Raw genomic sequence first — 18,534 nt, 5'->3', positions numbered from 1 at the left:
TTAATTTTAGAATTAAAATATTGTGGTCAACTTTATCAAAATCTTTTTCAAAGTCTTGTAATATAAATTGTAATAATCTTGTAATATAAATTGAAATCATTTGCAAACAATGGTGTTCATTAAATTTTTAAGGAGCCATTTTGAGGATTAAATCAGATAAATTTAAAAACTCCAACATACAACTCGGTAGATATAAATTTTGAATGAATAAAAGTGTAAAATTATTAAAAAGATAAAATTAAAATTTGGTTGGATTATAAACGTAAAATAAGATTTAAATATCGAAGTAGAATTGGTTAGATTTTATTGATGTTTATTTTATTTTATTTTACAAAATCAATTAATCAAGCACACTCGTCTAAAAGATTGCTCCAAAGTGACGAGTGTGCTAAAAAGATTAAGAAGTACAATAGGAAAAAATACAAGTTAAATAAACAAATTATATATACAAATATACAAATAAAATAAGGAAAGGATAACTAAATAAAACATGAAATCATAATAAAATCATAATTAAAAACACTAACTCAACCTTTCTAAATGGTCGCGACCTCCATAACTTAGGAAGTGGTGCACAGAATGAAGAGAGACGTGACAAATATCAATGGCACCATCCAGTGAATTTAAGAAACGGAGGCCGTGAGGAGTGGGAGAATAACTAAATGCCACAGTTCTAGCCAAAGGAGTGTGAAAAAGTGGACGATGGCGGGTCCATATCACACTCTCTGGAGCATGAAGGCTCAACTCAGCCAGGATAGACGGACAGGAGATACAGCCTCTAAATATGTAAAACAAGAACTTGATGAGGGCAACACTCCTCCTGTGGTCAAGAAAAGTATAGCCGACCATACCCATGACGAATTTTGAAGGAAATAAGTATGGGTAAATCCCATATTGCTCCTTATAAAGCAGTCTGAGAAATCGTCTTTGGACAAGTTCAAGCGTCACAGATAGAGACTTAGTGTAAAGATTCCAGATTATAGAGGCGTATTCCAAGATACTCCTAACTAGAGCATTGTACAGCAATCTCAAAACAGCGGGATTATGGTAGTGTCGAGAATTACGAAAGACAAACCCAAGCATTCGTGAGGCAGAGGAACACACAGAGTCGATATGAACAGAGAAATTTAGGTCACTCTGGAATGCAACCCCAAGATCAACAGTTGAATCGATCCAGTTCAATAAAAAGTTACCAACAAGATATGGAAAGGTACGATCGGGGGTGGATCGGGATCTGGAGTTACACATAACCTTGCACTTGGAGACATTAAGTGGCAAACAGTTGGTTAACGACCAATCATGAAGAGCATTAAGATCATCTTGTAAAAGCTCACAAGAACGTTCAGAATCGAGACTCAAATAGAGCTTTAAATCATCAGCGTATAGTGAAAAACGACAATTGACCAGTTTAATACTAATATCATTTACAAATAAATTGAATAGACACGGGATATAGACACGGGAGCAAGCGGAACCGAAGGCTACAAATTGTTGACGATCCAGAAGATAAAAAACTGGACCAATCTGTCATGATCAATTAGATTAAGTAAGTCAAAGGACAAATTAAGATTTGGTTGAACTCTAAAGGTTAGGTTAGGTTGAAATATCGAAGTTGAATCAGGTTGAAATATCGAAGTTAGGTGAGGTTGAAATATCGATGCTAAGTTAAGTTGAAGTATCAAACTGATATTTCAACTTAACTTCCGTTTCTATATAATAAATTAAAATTTTAATACTATTTTATCAATTAAATAATAAAAAATAAATAAATATATTAAACTGTATAATATTATATAATATTTACTTACTTCTTGTAAATATTATATAATATTATGTCTTCTTCTTCTTCTTCTTCATGTCTTCTATTAAACTTCTTGTAAATATTATATAACAGCATGTCTGTTCTTTTTCAACAAGATTTATTTAATGAAAATTTATATAAAATGTAAACTGAACAGCGAATCGTTTCTTTGCTACCCGAGAGGGAAAAAAAGTAGAACAGAATATTTACGAAATACGAGAAAGGTGAAGGGCTATTAAGTAATATAAAAGGATTTCAAAAATAGATATAAAATGAAAAAATAAAAAAACGATCTGAATATTTAATAGAATACAAATAAAAAACAGCGAGTACAAAACAATTTCTAATAACATTTTTTAATATTTGTAAAAATCATGTATGACTCCAAGCATCGCACAAAGATCGAAATTAAGTCCTAACTCAAGTTAGTGAAATAAATTAAATGTAACTAGCGAAAAACTGTGTAATATTTTACCAGAGCGTGAAAGACAGAAAGGTCGTATTACTCTTCCTTTACGTCACGAGGCATTTTCCCTTTTAAATGTAATAAAACTCAACTTTCATACAAATTACAACCGTACGAATAAAACCACTTTATAATCGCGACTTTATCACAAAATAGCGAATAAAATTTTGTAGGTAATACTACGGACTAGCTACAAGTCATTGGATCAACCAATGGTCATTTTTACAAAGTTTTTCTTGTTACACTTCATTCGTTAGTCTGACAAACTTCCTACATTCTTCCGAGATCTGAAAATCCCCTCTGGAGAAATTCTGAAATGGCAGTCAGTAATAAAATATTTAGGAGTAACGTTTGATAAAAGAATGAGATGGGCACCTCACATTAAGGAGGCGAAATGCAAGGCGATGCGGGGTATATCCTCAATATACCCAATATTTAATCGCCATAATTCTTTATCAACTCAAAATAAAATAAAATTATATCGCGCGCTCATATTACCATTATTAACCAATGCTTCACCTGTATGGAATAACGACTCGAATACTAACCTTTCCAAACTCCAAATAATACAAAATAAATTGCTAAAAATAATTTATAACACACCCATATATACTTACTTGAAAAAACTGCATGCTATAAATAATATTCCGTTTGTTACAGACATTACTAACAAACTAACCAGTAGATTCTATGACAGAATCACTAATAACCATACTAACACACTTGTGAAGAGTCTCGGTGATTACAACAAAATGTCTATACCCTTCAGGTATAACACACAGAAAACCTAAACACAATCTGCCTTAGGTCATCGACTTTAGAGAGTCTTTAATTGATATTATGTTTTAGACGTATTATGAGCATTTATATGAATTGTAAATAGGTTTTTGAGCTCTTTTTCTTATTATGCTGTACATTAACATTAGAATAATATAATACTATGATTAGTAACCAAATTAAATTAAAATTGTAAAATAGAAAATGATCAGTAGATCAGTAGCTATTAAAATAGATATGAGATATATTATGAACATAATTTCGTAATAATAAAAATCAAAAAAATATATATATTCAAAGATATTCTTGTCTCTGTTTTATAACTGACATTATGATCAGTTACGAGTAGTCATACATTTTTAGCGACCAACTATAAAATTACCAAACTGATGTTTGTTGTTATAAAGCGTCATTTTCACTCAATTCGAATAAAAGCCAACGCAAACCGTCACGGATAGGAGTAGGTCTATGTCAAAAATTGTAGGCACACACAAATAAAATTTCCATGGATCAGACATTACGATAGAGTGTCTCATATGTGCAAACAGATAAGGGCCAGGCTAACGGCCGCACGGTTCGTTAATCGTTTGTGTGGCGAATATTCGTTAACGATTAAACGCGCCGGTCCTCAAACAGTCGATCTATTCGCGCGTGAATTTCTAATTAATTTTTAAACAAAATCTTTCAGGGAGACGCTCTCTTGTTACCCTGACAGAGTCGTAAGGGAATGTTCATACTGGCAAGTGCCGATTCGGTGTATCGTAAACGTTTTATTGCGGCCCAGTGTTGGCGCGAGACGCCGTTGAAATTTTACGATTAATTTCGAGCCGCCACTGCGTGTCGACCATCAAATGCCTCCAATTCATTTCCGACGATACGCTGCTGCTTTTCCGCGATTTTCCCAGATTGCTCTCTCTCGACTTTCATCGCTGAATTTTTTATTTGACTAGTACATACACAAATAAAAAGATACGAAATCGATATAGTTTCGTGAGGTGAAAATATCACTTTTAATTATACAGGGGTGGACAGTAAAAACGAGTTTGTTTCATCGACGATAAAAATTTACGGTCTGTAAGTGAGTGCCGTACGAATTTTCGCCGCTTTCATTTACGGTACTAAGCATAACAAAAGGCAACATGTCAGGTATTATGCTATAAATTACCTTTTACATGTTATTTTTTTTATTTGCATAAGCTGAATTTCTCGTTTTATAAGACCACCCCTGCCAAAAAAGATACAACATAATATTAAATTAAATAATGAAAACTTTATTTAATACAAATACAAAATGTTAAAAATAAACGTTTTTTAAATTTATATCAAACACGTTTTCCAGATTTCTGTTTCAATTCCGATTACGATCAATTACACTGTTAGACAAATGACGACTTTTTTTTGGTTCAGAGACGAGATATAATTTTTCTTATAGATTTATGCCCAGTGAACACGAATCTGGTAATAAAAAAATTGATTGGCTCAAAATTCGGAGATGTGTTTTTTAAATCGGGCGATTTTTCTATATCTTGGTGTTGTTCGGTCGATGTCTCAAAATATGTCAATTTCCTGTTCAAAATGAATATCGGAATCTATGGTTGGGTATTTTATCTTTTATTTGTAGTACTTTTCAACTTTCAAATCTCTCCAAGTAGTCGTCTAGTTTAAATCAAAAGTCAAAAGTACGTACTTTGACTTGAGATTTTTTCCCACTGTTAATACTATTTTATATTGAGTATTTTCTATTAAAACATGTTTATTGAGATAGTGTTCTGGCCACACTATTTTTTGTTTTTGTTTAAAACGGTTAATTGGAAGTGTGCTGAATTTTAAATCAGTAAAATTCTGAGATAAAAACTCGTACTATTAATTACTTGTATTTACACGAATCTGAATTGAACTAATAGGGATAATATATATTAAATTGTCTTTATATGAGAATTAAATTAAATTCCACTTAGAAAAATCATATTTCGACTATTCTTGTGGATTCGTTTATTTTATCGAGGTAAGCCAGTTATAAATAGAATTGTTGTTATTGACCCCGGCATAAACTTATGTTATCAAATATATTACTAAGAGGCTTGGGCCGCGTAAGTACGTATGTAATGATATAAAAGCGAAGTAAGAAGAGGCTAGTAAAAATAAAATCCAATATTCTTTGCAGTCCGGCAAACGGGTAAAATCACTAATTGGACTGTGCATTAAAGGACTAGAATTCTACTTTAGCTGAATTGGAATGGAGCCGAAATTATAATAGCAGTTTTGAAACACAAAAAAAGTTTTTTAAAAACAAGCTTTTTATTATTTTATATATTGATATTGAAGATATTCAAAAACGGTTTAACGCGACTGAAACATCAGCCTGTCGTCCCTTTTCCACATCGGGATGACAGACAGAAATCATCACTTACGGATGGAGATTTCCACAGTGACACAGGGAGGATGTCCAGCCGAAAAGCACGGGTCCACTTAAGCGGTCTTCGTCTGAAATATTATATGATTTTCGCCCGGTTGCCAGGCGACTGATGGACTTTTCAAGAGGGCCCCACGAATAAAGGGGGAAATGAATAAAAGGGACCCTGATATCCCAACAGTGAATGAACACGTACACGGGAATTCTTATTGCTTAATATGGGGGCCAGGGGTCGCCAAACGGGCCCCCGCGGCGTTCATTATGCGCGGACCTCGCGAATAATTCCCTGCGCAGAAATTTGCATAGGTCACGGGCTTCTTGTAACGTCGACTAATACGACCCTAAACATCGTTGGAAATTATCTAAAGCGACGACCTGCAAAGCACCTGGACTTAGCGAGCGGCCTGGTATTATACCAAATGGACTGAAATATGCTATTAGCGTGTGTTTGCCGACCCGTTTTCGGCTCTTGAATTACGCCCCGGCGCTCTTTGCAACGAGACAAATGCTTTTTGTTAATATTATAATGTTCCACTTTCACATGGGACGTAATTAAATTCAAATGTAAAACTTTATTTTTGAACTGTGATGTGAGTACTGAAACAAGTAATGAATAAAGTTTTTTTTAGACATCAAAGTATCAAATATGACTCGCACAAATTAGTGTTGTACCTGATGAAATATCATCGCATAGGTTATGGCATTTTAAGTTATTAAATAAAAAAAAATTAAAATTAATGTGTCGGTTTTGTTGTATATCTCACATTGAGGCAGCGAAATGCAAGGCGATTCGGGGTTTATCCTCGATATAAACAATATTTAATCGCCATAGCTCTTTATCAACTTAAAATACATATAATAAAATTATATCGCGCGCTCATATTACCATTATTAACCTATGCTTCACCTGTATGGAATAACGCCTCAAATACTAACCTTTCCAAACTCCAAATAATACAAAATAAATCCCTAAAATTATTTATAATACAGCCATATATGTTATACTACATAACTACTGAAATGGTAGTCAGTAATAAAATATTTAGGAGTAACGTTCGATAAAAGAATGAGATGGGCACCTCACATTGAGGCAGCGAAATGCAAGGCGATGCAGGGTATATCCTCAATATATCCAATATTTAATCGCCATAGTTCTTTATCAACTCAAAATAAAATAAACTTATATCGCGCGCTCATATTACCATTATTAACCTATGCTTCACCTGTATGGAATAACGACTCGAATACTAACCTTTCCAAGCTCCAAGTAATACAAAATAAATCCCTAAAAATAATTTATAATACACCCATATATACTAACCTGAAAAACTGCATGCCATATATAATATTCCGTTTGTTACAGACATTACTAACAAACTAACCAGTAGATTCTATGACAGAATCACTAATAACCATACTAACACATTTGTGAAGAGTCGTCACCGAGCAAGATTTTTCAAACGTGTCTATTACGATTATTTTTCAACATGGTAATGGCATATTATGTATTTCCACATATATTGATGACCAAACCGAGCAAAATGGCAAAGTTTGAAAACGATCGGATAAGAACCCAAATTTCGTCAGATGAAATCAGACAAAAAAATCTAAAGCAAAGTAAGAAGAGGCTAGTAAAAAATACTTCAAAACCGCGCTAAATCAAATAACTATTATATATTTTCTATATGGCGTGACGTAAGCAATTTCTAACAGACCTGTAATATAGTGATAGACCCGATGAAAATTCAATCGGGTGTATTTTAAGTAAAAACTACCTAATTACCTACATATATACATACATATATGTATGTATGTATAATAAATATAAAACAGCAATCGAAAATTTAATTAATTAATTAATTAAATTAATTTTAAATAGATGGCGCTAAATACTATGAGACTATTTTGCTAGAGGAAAAATTGGTAGCAAACAGTATATATGTACATATATGTAGAAGTTTTTTCTTGATTCATTATTATATTTGTATTACATTTGTACATTTTGTTGGCATTTAGTTTTGTGAGGTAATTCTAAATGAATTGACGCAAATAATCTTTTCGAATATTCTATAGATTCATGTTCCAGAAAAGAAACAGTTTACTTGTGATACCTAAAGTATTAACTGACCAGGCAGGGTAAGATAATGAGAAATAAATTTTATTTTAAGAAGTTATAAAAAAAACTTTAGGGTATAATCCAATTTGTAGTTTGGTTTTAAAATCACAAAAACACCGAAGGGTTATCAAAAAAAAACAAAGTATTTACTTCATGATGACGAATTTATTTTTTTAAATAATTTTGAAATGTTATTTGTTGAATAAAACTAATTTGAATTAACGATGATGGATATTAATGATGGAAAAATAATTTGAATTAAGGAACAACTTATTTTACTCCCCATATACGAGGGGTTCTTATTCCATGGGTCGCGGAACATTTTTAATGGGTCATTAAAAGGAATATAATATGTTCGAGATAAATATCATACGATACATTACAAACGTACGAAAATCATTTAAATATTATTTTAATCTCTTCAAATTAAATTGGGTACTGAGAATAATTCAATAATAATACATATACATGCAGATGAATCGGGTTTTTAACTCTTACTATATCAAAAGTCAGCCCAAATATGACGTTAAGTCTAGCTTTATAATAATACTTTTAAAATTTAATGAATTTTGAATATGTATTCAAAGCCAAGGTGGGATTGATTTAATTGTTATTTAAATGAATGGGTGCCACTTTAATACGTGGTCAACCTTCACATTTCTACTTTAGTATGCGATCTACCTTCACGTTTTTACTTTAATATGCGGTCTCAATGTCTCAGTTCTCACGTGTGACAGTGAAACTGAATAATAATATATGACCTAATTTTAAATGAATATGGCCAACCCTAACTTAACCTAACCTAACCTAACCCTTAAATAAATAGGTGTTGGCTGCTAAGATATGATTTTTTTGTGAAAATATTGATGAAATAAAACTAAAAAAAAAAGATATCTTAGCAGCGAATACCTATTTATTTAAGAGTCATGTTATATTAGGTTAAGTTAGGGTTGGCCCAAATAAAAAAAATCTCAAGTTCGAATTTTCGCATGATCACAAAACTTCATATATTGTTACTAAGTACATAGATAAATTAAAAAAAATAATCGACTGCGATTCAAAGGTAGATCACATACTAAAGTGGCACCAATAAATGTATATTTTCTTGGGTCAAATTAACAACCTTATTAAGGTCACAGCTCAAAAAAATAAAAATATAGCTCATTCATTTTAATTTTTGTATAAACTTAGTAAATACATATTATACTTCACCTGTCAAACTTTTTGCTTTGATTTCAAAAGCAATAGGAGCAATACTCGATTATGAAACATACCTGTAACAAAATAAAAAAAACTGTAAGTTTTCGCAAATATTAAATACATACAAAAAACACAATACTATACAGCACATGAGAATTAAATAAAATAAAATCCATAACAATAGCCAGAGACCGTCCAGTTGAAATATGACCCATGATAATCTATACGATACGTGCTTCCACATTAAAAGTGTTATTAAAATACGCGGCATAATTGCGATGGGCTTTACATTAAATAAGAGCAATTTTCTACTTTATTGTGTCGTTAATTTCAATAAAAATAAATTGAACCACTATTAATATAATAGCGAGATAGCATTAAAGTCATAAAACTCCGCCAGACTAATGGTCGAAGCGGGTGAATCGTAAAGTGTTATGTATATTATATCACGAAAAAAATCCATTGTTACGTTGCCATATCGTATTAATACGAACGAATATTTTTTTAATTATTTTTTTTTTTGGCGAAACGATTCGGCATCCCTGTGCGGAATGTGCGAGCACTTATCAATCATCCGCACTGTGTGTGCCAGTGAATAAGGAAAATCTGATTTCGAAGCCATACGTGAGGGAAATAGTTCAGTAGGCCTGTACGGAAAAATACACTTTAATCATTTTCCAGAAGTACGAGGATGAGTTGAAAAGTTCAATAAAAAACAAGCATTGAAATTATATTGGCACAGCCTTCTTTGAGGTTATTGTGATAAGTAAAGAGATTTTCCAATGTTTTTCACTCTATCCGAGAGATAGGTTCTGGTTTGAAGAAAATTTTTTCTACTGAGCCAATATTTTAATCAAGAATAGGACGAAATGCTAAGGATCAAGTCCAAGGATATGGAGTATGTGGGCTGTTTTTATTTAAAGGACAATTTATGCGAGAAAAATTGGTCCATTCAACTTAGACCGAAAATCCAATGAACTGTTCATCAAGGAACCGTTGCCAATATACATAATTATACATTCACTAACCTAAAATATTTTTGAATATCATGACGCAAATATTTCAAAAGAATTATAGCATCTGAAAATTACTATCAAAAGTGATTATTTGCTGAAATAAATCACGATAGTAAAATGATTAAGAAACATTTCAATATTTAAATGTTGGTTAACACTAAAAAGTTAAACCGTCCCATTAATTATCGGATATTTGATGAACGGTCCGTTTAATAAATTATCCTTGAGGAATCGTTATTTTATGAATAGTCCTTTGATGGACTGTACTTTGATATGAAATGTCCTTTGATGAATTGTCCTTTGATAAACTCTCCTTTGATGAACTGTACTTTTATGGACTGTCCTTTGATGTAGTGTCCTTTGATATGAAATGTCCTTTAATTAACTGTCTTTTATGAAATGTCCTTTGATGGACTGTCCTTTGATGGACTGTCCATTGATGGACTGTCCTTTGATAGACTGTCCTTTGATGGACTGTCCTTTGATGGACTGTCCTTTGATGGACTGTCCTTTGACGAACTCTCCTTTGATGAACTGTTACTTGATGAGATATCCAATGATGGGTATGCGGACATTAGCCCCCGTGCAAAAACCCCCAGTACAACTAACTAAAAGTTTAAAAATAGTAATAAATAATTAATAATTAATAATAAAGTAAATTAATAAATAATAATAAATTAAGTGTCGTAGAGCATATTGAATTTCAATTTATTGTTATAAATAGAATAAATACATATCAATTAAAAATACTTTTAGTCACCAGTTATCGTCTGCGTTCTGTGGTATTGAAAGTAATTTTTAATAAAATTATATATTATTGTTATATTATTATATTTTTAGACTATCCATGATGGAATTTGTAAAATCGAGAAAAGGAAAAGAAAAATAAATTAAAATACAATTGATTTTGGAATTTTGTATATTTTAAATTATAATTATTGATTACTGATTTTTTATTATTGATTATTGATTATTTATAAATAATCTGATATATGTATTATTAATATCTATATTTCTGAATGTGTATTTTTCTGGCTGAAAAAATTAGCATTGATACTGAATTTTTATTAAAGATACTGTCAATTTTTATAAAATATTTTTATCCTTCACGGGGGGGGGGCTTAATTGCTCGGGGGGTTAATGTCCAGGGGGTTTTTTACCGGGGATATGTGTCCAGGGGGTAAATGTCTTAGAACCTCATTGATGAACTGTCCTTTGATGAATCGTACTATGATCGAATTAAGCTCAATTCAAAGTACAATTGATATTATATGTATAGTGTGGTCGACTCAAATTCCTGTCGATCGTCAATTTTGTTATTATATCTGGCTGAAATATTGATAAAAGTGCTTTCAAGAATGACATTCACCAGAGTTATTGTCACTTTATGAGTTGCGACGCTGTTTCATGAAAATATTCCAACTTCTCAAACGACCCTCGTATAACCAAACGCGGCGCGTATATCTTAACGCTTCTCCTTCTCGTGTATTATATTTTGTTCCCAACGTGTGTTTGCTTATAGCAGACGTGACTTAATCAAATTTCTCTTTTCTCGGTTTTATTATGTGACGCACATGCAACACATGGATCTAATACTCGTCAAAATGGGTATGAAGAGAAAAATAAAAAAAAAGAAACCACGACAGCGTCAATTCGGACGTCTCAAACTGGCCATCTTCAATCACGACCCTGCTTGTTTCCCCCTCGAATACCCCGAGATAAATTGAAAGGCATTTTCCTTGCCGTTTTCCCTCTCCTTTTCTCGATTTGCAAAAATGGGTTTAACGATTTCTCAACACACATACGCACTCGCGAAATCTACAACACCATTATCCAAGTGCTCTCTTTCTACAGAGTGGATAGAGCGATAATGAATATTACATTTGAAGATTAATCTGGTCTTTTCCACGCTCGATTTAATGTAGCCGCATCGTTGCAACGCATCCTTTAGCCTCGTTTTCAATTTTCCCAAACCTTTTCTTGCGTTTTGGAGAGAAATCAATTCCATTTGTCGTGACCTCAGACTTGGACTGAAAATGGGATAAAATCCCCGGGTTCATAAATCGCCTTCAGTTAGGACAAACTGCCTGTAAGGCGAGATAGGTATTGCCTATCTTGATGCCAGCAAGAACAAATTACAGCCAATAAGTCTACTTATGTTGATGCTAAACCGAAGAATAGCTCGAGCCTACACTACCGAAGGGTCTCTAATAAACCTTTAATATCCATCAGTCTGTCGGTAACGGGACAAGCATAAAAACCCTTTATGACGCACGTGACCCAATAAAGGTACCCACTGACGGGGAATTTGTCGACGAACGAGTCTATCGTAAGGTATATGGCTATGAAATTCGTCATACCTTACGAGAGACAAATCTTTCAGCTTCGTATGTGAGAATGTTTCATCAAACAAAAAAAATCGATCGTGTAATTTACAATACATACTAAAGCAGAGTCGAAAGGAAAAATGTAAGAGTCGTAAGATAAGTAAGAGTCGAAAGGAAAAATGGGAGTTGGGACAATGTTTAACTTTAGTTAACATTGACATAAAAATATAGAGTGAAAAAATAAATTTTTTGGCGAAAAGGGAAAAAAACGATCGGAACAGTGTGGACAAATGCGGCAATATGGACAACAGACGTCACCGAGATAGATTATGGAGTATTTTCAGTCGTGTCTATTACGATTATTTTTAACAATCGTAATGGCGGACTTGATTTCCATATATATTGATGAGCAAACCGAGCAAAATGGCAAAATTTGAAAACGATTGGAAGAGGGTGGAAAAGAACCCAAAATTCGTCAGACGAAAAAATCGAAAGTGAAGTAAAAAGAGGCTAGTAAAAAAACTAAACCTTGTATTGTACCTTAGTATATTATGTACAACCTTATGTATATAAAGTAATCAGAAAGTAAATTGTGAAAAAGCTTAATTATTACGGCCATAATAATATAAATATAAATGGATGCGATACATGTGGGTATGTACCAGACACACACCCAATCAATATCCAGGAAGGTGCATTGGGGTCTTCCTGTCAAGCCTTCCTGGTATATACTGTTATGTACCTCGCTATATCAATGTAGTCGACTAACCAGTAGGGATAAGACACACCATTGATTTGTGGCACACCCAATTTAATAAGTAACACCATTGATTTATAGCACACCTTAAACACTGACTAACCAAAATTGTACGACACGTCTTTTCAACACTTCATTGTTTTAAAGAAGAGTATATAAACTCATAACTGTTATAATTTAAGTTAGTCATCACCATCAAGACTCCGAGAGTAGCAGTCAACACATCAGCAGCAGAACAAAGTTAAATAGCTTCTCGAAATATGTAGTGATTGATGTAATAAAAATCAGCCGATAACTAATAACTAAAAATAAAACTATCACTGTTTGATCTGTGTACATATATTAAGCCTGTATTGGTTAGAAAGTTTGTATTGATTTGAGGTTATGGGTTAATCGTCATTCTGTCAGATTCACTGAACAGTGAATACCCAAGACCGTTGGCTCAGCAAGCCTCCACAAAACTATAAATATTTTTATATAAGAGATAACGAGAACCTATAAAGCAAATTTTATAAAATATAGAGTGAAAAAAGAAAAAGTTATAGGCGTTTAAATAATTAAAATTTGACAGCAAGATGGCAGGGCAAAAAGTAATGAAACTACCGATGTGAATGATGAATGTGACAGATAAACGTCACCGTGTAAAACGATGCAGTATTTTCAAACGTGTCTAATACGATATTTTTTCACCATCGTAATTGCGGATGATACCTTAACTTATATTGATGACCAAAATGAGCAATATGGCAAAGTATGAAAACGATCGGATAAGAGATAAGGGATATAAAAAATGACCGCTTACACGAAAACCACGTGAAACGTATAAGAGGTTAGTAAAAATGCTGCATTGTTCGTAATTAATTTTCCAAGAAGGCGTATTGGGATCTATGTATATTTTATTTTATTTTATTTTACATATTACCTATATATCTATGGAAAATAAAATAAAATAAAATTATATTGTGTTGTGAACTGAAAACCTCAACAAAAGTAACTAGTTTGTAAAAAATTGCCATGAGAGACAAATTGCTAGAAATTTTCTTTACATTAATGCCCAACTTAAGACACTTTATAAATAATTCATCGAATCAATCAAGAGATATAAAAAATTAGAAAAAACCTTACAATTTGTCTTCAACTCAACATCATACAGTATATACACTTAATAAAGATAAAACTCATTCAAAATTAAGCCGATTCGTATATACTGTATATCCTTCCATCCAAACGTAACATTACATTATATGAATTCGATCTAATGGAGTACGACTACCTGGTATACAAGATGATATTTTTCTCATCGGATTTATTTAAGTGTATATTTGTATCTATAAATACATATACATATATGTATGTAGGTATACAGGCTGCGAAGATGACTCGCTCTGCGGGAAGGATGCGAGCTTATCAAAAGGAAACGAATGTAATCAGTTTATCGACAAGTACATAAGCCCGCCGATGTTATGGCCTCGAGGGGTGAACTTTGTGTCTCAGGCTTAGGGAACTTTGATCGAAGAACCCTTAGAGCTCGTGTCACCCGTATCCGACTCCCGGATACTGCACTACGCGCACAGAAACCCTTTTTGACCTAATCTTATTATGAGGAAGAGGACTGCTCGTCGACAACTCGATCATAGATATTGGAACGGCGACTTGACGCTCACTTTCACACGCGCAAACACTCATTGTGTCTACATTATATATGTACGATCGTAAAAATATGTATGTACATATGTACATTGAACGGTCCCGTGGAATTGAAAATACACAGACGTTATATCGACCGGTTTGTGTGATATTGGAAGAAGTCAGTATCAAAAAAAAAAAAGTTTTTAAAAGTGATACTTCTAGGCCATCTTAAAAATATATACAGTACCATGCAGAGCAATCGCATCAACTCTGAATACTTTGAATTCTTGGAATTTCTCAGTAAAAGGTCCCCTAATTTCTAAAATACTCTTTTTTTAAATACCTCCTTTGCATTTCACATGGCTTTCGTGTTAGTGGTCATTTTTTATATCTCTTATCTCTTATCCGATCATTTTCATACTTTGCCATATTGCTCATTTTGGTCATCAATATACGTTAATGTATCGTATACAACGCGTTTTAAAAACGGGGCCCGTAAACCTTCCTGACGTTTAACAAGCGTTGTCACTTGTATTGTAAACTGTACGCCATGACACCATATCAGATTTTAATTGTTTAAACGCCTATAATTCACTCTATATTTTATAAAATTTGCTCTATAGATTCTCGTTATCTCTAATATATAAATATTTATAGTTTTAACTCTCATATGTATATATGAATTTCAAATTTGGCGTGTAGCTTCTTGTAAGGTAATACACGATATATATTGATTTTTGGCCAAATATGTCAGATCTGACATTTCACGACTAAAAGTATATCTTTTCACTGGATTTTATCTGCGAGATAATTATTCAAAGGAGTAGTATTTCGAACACTTTAAGGTATTGTACTAAGTTCTTGTGCGGATTTCGATTGAATAACTGCGATTTGTGCGAAACTTATCTTCAAAAGGATTGTCCACACGAAAAATTACGTTGCAGTTGAGATGTCAACGGATAAGTTTTGCACGTTTCATTAAAAATAATCGAGAAATGGAACCCGGTATTTGCCGGTAGTCGAACCGCAAAAAAAACAACCCCTCAAGAAAATCGGATGATAAAACGTTCGTATTTAAAGGGATCGCTTAAAAACTGCCCAGTATATTAGAGGAGAATTCAGATAAATGACTGAAAAAGACATCATCGTCGAAATTATGAGGACACGACTTCGACAAGCAGGACTTTGCGCACGACGAATAGCAAAAAGTCCTTTTTAACGGCAGTTCTACGGAAAAAAAATGGTTTGGACCGAAGATGATTGGGAGAATGTAATCTTTACTGACGAGAGCAAGCTTAATCTTGGGGACTCCGATTTAATAAACTCCGATTTAATACGATGTTAATTTTATAATATGTTACTTAAATGATCAATTTACTTATAAAATGTATCCCATGTTGTTTGTTGTGTGTTTTTTAATGCATCGTGCAATTTTTAACGATGCACTTGCCCATCTTGCGAGTAATATAAACAGAGAAGTTTTTATCGGACATACATTACTAACACATTCCATAGACTATTCTAAACTTTAACCACTCTATTTGGAACCAAGAAGGATTCTCTAATTACTTTGTAATAAATATTTTTTTGGAGTCTGAGAGTATATCCTCTCATATAAGTGTTATTAAACGTAAGGAGGTCTATCATAGGACAATTTCAATGGTTATTTATAATTTTATAGACTTCAATTAGATCATAATTTAATATTAATTGAACTTTTTCAGAAGAATTTGTAGTCCCCAATTTTGCAGTCGCAATCTTATTTCAAATAAGAAGAATCTACCTACGTACAAAAATCATAAAAACTTCAATAGATCACGTACTTTACGGTATTAATTAAAATACCATAATATAGTCAACCAAATTTGGTAAATCTCAATTACAAACTATCATATTTCACATTTTTTTAGTTTAGTTCGAGAATTTTGTATGAGAGCCTTTAAATCCTGTACCGATGTAAAAAAACATTACAAATATTTCGGCATAACATAAAGACGTTCATTTTTAGATTTAATATCAGTAACACTCCATTCGTGAAATTGTCCATTCCATGAAAATGTCAAATGCTTAGTTCGTGAATGATGCATACTAAAAGAGCACATCAACATGATAACATAAGTTCATAAGTCTACACTTATAATGATTGTGTACAACCATATACGAGTATGTAACAGAAAGTCCATATCACTAACGTACTAATATTGCTAAGTGCATTTTCTCGAAAAAGCAATAACCGAACGTAGTACGTTGTCATTAAAAGCGACTCACATAATGAAAAGCCACAAAGTTTCACTCCGACAAAACCGTCGAGGATATACTTTTAGATATTTAATATTTCAAATATCACACAATCGGATTAAGAGCTTTCGGATGCGAAAGCTTCGAATCAAACGAATCCAATAAAGCGTACCTGCTGGAAATGTGTGTTTTGACTGCGAAGTTTTTCTTGGACGATCGTCAGTTGAGACTGCGCCGTTAGCTTTTCCAATTTCCAGTTCATTATCCCTAATGGCTTTGCAAATTGATTCGTAATCGTTGAAGGGCTGAGACGCTGATTTCCCATAAGACCGGATCATTCGCATAAATTTCGACCGCATATTAACAAAAAAATTAGAAGATCTCGACGATAATTTCAAATAAGACGGGGGGGGGGGGGGCTGAGATTAGCGCCCCTTTGAAGGGGGTTGGGACTTTTATACCCTGGTAAAATTGCTCACAAATCATCTCCGTGTATTAGAAAGGTACTCTCATGAATATTACCACGCCATTTCCGCCCCTTAATAAACATGAATCTACCCTTATTAATGCGTATTCCGCACGCAGAAGACTCGCTAGAAATATAACCGTATTATAAGCGTAGCGTTACACCTAACAAAAATAAACGTCAAACGAAAAATTACTAAACATTTCGGTATATATGTTATGTGTATGAAACATTCAATGGTTTCTACCTTGGCTAGCGAGAAATCTATTCGCTTTTGAGGGTAGTTTATGCAAACAGAATCTCGAGATTATACTTAGATCGAGATAGGTGTGTTTTGTGATGCCTAAAACAATCACTTATACAGTACAATCACGTTTGAAAGCGTCGTAGAATTGATTTAATTTCAATAGGATGGTATATACATACATATGTATATTGCATTACGCTTTAATTTTTTAAATAAATACTACATACATATATTTATAGTGGAAATATTCACAATACAACTGACATTGGTCCAAATTTATTTTATATATGAAAATTGATTTTTTTGTGCTCATACCACAGTTTTCAATTTCATCAAATTTGGAACCCTATCTCATTATACTCCAATTTTAGATAAAATGTATATGTAGATGAGTCTTAGAATTAATTGATTTATTTCAACTGTTACAAGCCCAAACAACGTCAAGTAAAACCAGGCAACGTCAAGTAAAACCAGGCAACGCCATGCAATACCAGATCTTTTACTACAAATATTTTTATTTTATTTTATTTCAATAGAACATGTATAATCGCCTTTAAAGATCGCTCAACAGCAACGAGTGTACTAATACAGATTAATACAAGCATTTTTTATACAATAAGAATTCATATAAACATCATAACACGCTACAGATGTTAGCTAACCCCGTATTTTGATAAAATATCAAAGTAACCTAAATTAGACCTAAAAAGTGTCTGAAAATCAGACCTCAATTTTTTGATGGGCAGGAATTTCATTGAAATTACCAGAGTGAAGCTATTAAAAAGCTTTTAAAAAATAAAATAATTGTCTAGTTTTCAACTTGGTTGTTTAATTATTTATCATTTTTTTTATATTTTTTACACGTATTTTTCCAAAGCGACGAGTGTACTTATACAAATACAATACAATCAATATAAATATATTAGCATTTAAACAAATGCGAATTCATGCAAACATATGCAGAAATTTTTATAATCAAATTGGAGAACCCAAAAACGCTGAATAACTTAAAATTAGCAAGAGAGGATAGGAAAGGGGATGCCAATTACACAGGAACCGTTTCAATGAAATTCAGAAAAAT

This window comes from Arctopsyche grandis, chromosome 1 (assembly GCF_051622035.1).
Source record: "Arctopsyche grandis isolate Sample6627 chromosome 1, ASM5162203v2, whole genome shotgun sequence".
Classification (NCBI taxonomy): Eukaryota; Metazoa; Arthropoda; class Insecta; order Trichoptera; family Hydropsychidae; genus Arctopsyche; species Arctopsyche grandis.
Note: the sequence above shows the minus strand (reverse complement) of the source record.